Genomic DNA, 4644 nt, shown 5'->3' with positions numbered 1-4644 from the left:
CTATATGAATATACTAGTTCTGTTGTGTCTGCAAAACTGTTTCTTATAAATTAGTGTCTTTCTCAGTACTATCAGAGAAGTTTCTTCTCGCAGTTGATGAGAAACCCACACCTTGACAGTGTGCCGAGAGTGAGAGACGTTGGTGCACTTAGTTCTAAATGGGATGTCTTCATCAAATCTCTCTCCCCAATGCTTAGGGATTTCAGCATAAGACAAGGCAGAAGAATTTTATGCATAAAGATAATTGGTGACTCCATTTATTAAATTTCCATAAATATTAGTACACTGGATTTAGAATAAATATGTATATAAAGACATATTTGAAACACTGTTTTAGCTCTAACATCTCTGAGTAATACTTGATTTTACTATTTGAGGCTCATGCTTGATTAATAACTTTAAGTGGTATGTCTTAACTTCCTTTCTGTTGCAATGGCAAAATAACTTCACAGCATCAGTTAAGAGAAAGAACTATGGCTCATAGTTTCAGATCAGGAGATTAAGGACAAGAGTAGTTTAACATAACTGGGTACATTATTACATTTAAGACTGAAAAGAAGAATGTGATCAAGTCTTTGAGTGCTTAGCTTACTTTCTCCATTTTGTACAAGCTAGTATTCCATACCCAGGGAATTGTCCTACCCAACATTTAGATGGTCTTACCACATTAACTATCAAAATAAGATAACTCCACCATGGTTAGGGGGAGCTGACCTAACCTAGATTATACTAGATTATACTAGGTATACCAGACAACTATTTTCTACTTAATTCTAAATCTGCAAGTGGACTCTCAATATTAACTATCATGGTATCCATTTATTGCTTAAATATTTGGGGTCCTTTGCTCTAACATATTTTCATAAATAAAAAAATGCATGTAATCCAATTTCACATGTAATGTTTTGATATAACATACTTATTTTCCATTTAATAAATGTCTCATTATTTTGGTCACAGGTTAGCTTCAATTGAGGGCTCCAATAGATAGTAACATTATAAAATGCCTCACATTTGATGTTCATTTATAGTTATAAAATATGAATAACACACACTAAAATAGAATATTATTGTTTTGGAGTAAAATATAACCATGATTGTTTTAGAAAACTTCAAGTGGTCATCCCAATTGCAAAATGGCAAATAGTCAGGAGATCATTCATGTTTTTCTTACAAAGTTATTATTAGCCTTCTATGAGGTCATGCCTATATTAGGAAGCTTGTAGACAGTAAGTTATGCATGCAAGTTTTGCAATACAAAAGATTCCATTAAAAGATACAACAAAATATTATTTTCTTTTAAGTAATAAAACCAATGATAAGCATTCTTATTTAATATATCTTTGATTTATTGTTCAGAGGTAATCAAATAAGCAACCTTAAACTATATAGAAGAACATTTCACTTCATACTTCATAATGATATTTACTTAAGTAATAGAGTGGGTTTATGAAAAGTAAATTAAATAGAAATCATTTCACTAATATTTTAGGAAATTGTAATTGAATAATCAATTTCCCATACAATAATCTTGACTTTATTTTATTATTTTATAGACTTTAAGCTGAGGAAAACTAAAAAAATGATGCCTGCACAAAACATTTTTCTTAAGCAACAAAATGCCATTATAATAACTAATGTGCTTATAAAAATTATACGTAAAGAAGTGTAAAGTTAAATTTCCAGGAAATAAAAAGAAAAGTGCCAAAAATAATATGTAAAAGAATCCAAATAAATAACATGTGTGTGTATGGAAGTACATTGCTTTTCTCAGTATTTTTCTTTTGTGTGTGTGCTGATATTGTATCTGCTCTCTATTTGTATACTGTCCAGATTTAAGTAGTGCAATTATGTTTTAATAATTTTTGGAGGCATCTGACACCCCAGACTACAGCGCTAGAGAAACACTTGTCAGATGCAATTAATGTTAAATGGAAGTGTGGAAAGTTTCTAAGCATTCATAATATTGATCTTCACCTAAACTGTGAGATCTATATTAGGAATAGGGTGCCCTTGATCTACTATACTTTAGAAAGGGCCTTACTGAGACGACTACACATCCCCATATGACATAGCCTCATCCTCTAGTGCTCTTTTGTTTCTTGTCAGACTTGTCATTGAATCCTTATTTCCCTATGACTAGACTAAAACCAGATTTCTCCTTATTTGTGTGAATTTGACTAAATTATACATTCCAATTACAGCATTCTTACTCTCCAGTGTGGTTAGCTAAACTCATTCCTCTAAAATTACTAGACATGGAAACGAACACTTTCTGTTTAGCTGACAAAACATCCCTGGATGGACAAATCAATTCTCACCGTAAATCATACCAACTATCACTTGTCTGCCGCACTTTATGAAAGTTTAAAGCCATAGCATCCTGCCAAGGCACCCTTTAGAACAGGATGCAGTCTGGATAAGATAAATTCCTTATGTGCTCCTGATATTTCAGAAGGGAAACATAAAAATGTGTATCTTAGAACGAGCTGAGAACACTTCTTTGACAAGGCATTCAAAAGCATGGCATCTTTAATATACAAATTCCAACAATAAGATCTTTATAAACTTACGTTTATGTTGAATTGCTTCATTTAAAAATGAATCTGAGTTTAATAAAACTTATTAGTGGAATTATTAAAATTAAATGAACACACACACACACACACACACACACACACACAATTCTCTATTGGCATACATCACGGGGAATTATGTAGGGTTCAGAGGAAGCATTATTAGAAAGATAATGATGTCTGATACAATTGTTGTTGTTATGGCTTTTCAGTGTTTGCTATTCTAATTACCATTTTAGTTTTTTCACCTTTTTTTGGTTTTGTTTTTGTTGTCTTAAGTTTAAGAACATAAATAATGTAAAAATATTTTTTAATTTTTATTCATTATTTTATTTATTTACATTTCATATGTTATCCCTTTTCCTGGTTTCCCCTCCATAAACCCTCTACCTCCTGATTCTATAAGGGTACTAACCAAAAATACTAATTTTGGAGCAATGCATCATACTGAGATAGCTGGATGAGATAACACCATTGAGCATAAGTTGTAGTGAGTGGTGAGAGTTTCTGTAAGGAAATGTCCAGAAAAACAATATATGTAAATTACAGTAAGTTGCCAGAATACAAAGGGAAATTTCTCCAAATTGTGAGCATAGGTCTACATTGTAAGGATTGTGAATTATTGTACAAAGTTATAACTTTGTGAAGTTTTAAAAGCAGATCATGGCTACACTACCACACAAGCCTGATTGAAAAGGCACATTCATAGTTTATGGATAAGTAAACTGTATGAAAGACAAATCTAGTACTCACTGATTTGTTTACTCATCTTAACAGTAGCTCATGAAAATCCACAAACACTAGACAGGTTTCTTCTGATTGAGTATTTTGTTTCTAAGAGTTTAATAACTAAGTAAATAGTATCTGATCTCAAAAAATCTTCATTAAATCTAGGTAATAAGCAGCAAGGAAAGTGAAAAATTATGTTATAATAGATATTAAATACAGTAGTGGTAGTTACTTTTCTTGGCATGACAGCATGCATACCTGACAAATAAACAAATGGAACAAAGAAAGAAAGGAAAAGTTGGTTGAGGGTCAGGAATTGAGAAGACATTCAGTTCTGGAGAGAGAAGGCACTGTGGCAGGAGCCTAACATGGCTGGATGCATTGTGTTCACACTCTGGAAATTGAGAGAAAGAAAAATATTGGTGATCATGCTTTCTTTCTCTACCTTAATATTTTAAATTATATATATATATATATATATATATATATATATATATTTACTTACTTTACATCCCACTCATTGTCCCCCTCCCAGTCCCACCTCCCACAATCCTTCCCCTATCCCACTTTCCCCTTTTCCTCATGGCAGGTGCCCCCCCCCCATCTCCTCTGTCATGATACTTGAAGTCTCTGCAAGGCTATGTTCTTTCTTTCCCATTGAGGCCAGTAAAGAAGCCCAGCTAGTAGAATATATTTTACATACAGGAATCATCTTTTGGGATAGCAAAAATATAGAAAACTTCATGAATTTGCATGTCATCCCTGTACAGGGGCCATGCTAACCTCTCTGTAGCATTCCAATTTGAGTATATGTGTGTGTATATATATATGTGTGTATATATATATATACATATATATATATATGTATATATATACACACATATATATATACATATATATATATATACGTGTGTGTGTGTGTGTGTGTGTGTGTGTGTGTGTGCTGATGCAGTGAGCCCTCTTTATTTTCCTCTATACATTTTGTTTTTGCTACATCTCCATGAGACAGAGCTGTCCGCATTCAGATTGGGCATTGAAATCTACCTGGAATATATATATTTCTTTCTCTGTTTCCTGACTGTGAGCAGAATATATCCAGCCATCTAAGATTATATACAAAAGTATATACAAAAATATTCACAAATCTTAAATCAAACAAAAGACAATAGTAATTATTTGAATATTGAGTAGCTCTGATAATTATACAACGTGGTTATTAGGCAATAAAAGAGTTCAAAGACTATTTCATCTACAGGCATCAAAAATTGACATTGTAACTGCATATGGGATAGATCCTGAGGTGGGTCAGTCACTAGATGGCCTTTTCTTCAGTCCATGC

At 32.5% G+C, this 4644-nt stretch overlaps 1 non-coding gene across 1 annotated transcript; it reads right to left on the bottom strand.

The window, feature by feature from the left end:
• Window positions 1-4030: 4030 nt before the first annotated feature.
• LOC143436517 (U6 spliceosomal RNA) lies at window positions 4031-4133 on the bottom strand. Its single transcript, XR_013106485.1, has one exon. It is a non-coding gene; the product is annotated as a U6 spliceosomal RNA (small nuclear RNA).
• Between the last annotated feature and the right edge of the window lie 511 nt (window positions 4134-4644).

This window comes from Arvicanthis niloticus, chromosome 22, assembly GCF_011762505.2.
Source record: "Arvicanthis niloticus isolate mArvNil1 chromosome 22, mArvNil1.pat.X, whole genome shotgun sequence".
Taxonomy (NCBI): Eukaryota; Metazoa; Chordata; class Mammalia; order Rodentia; family Muridae; genus Arvicanthis; species Arvicanthis niloticus.
The sequence above is the reverse complement of the archived record's forward strand: the minus strand, read 5'-3'. Positions and strand labels throughout refer to the sequence as shown.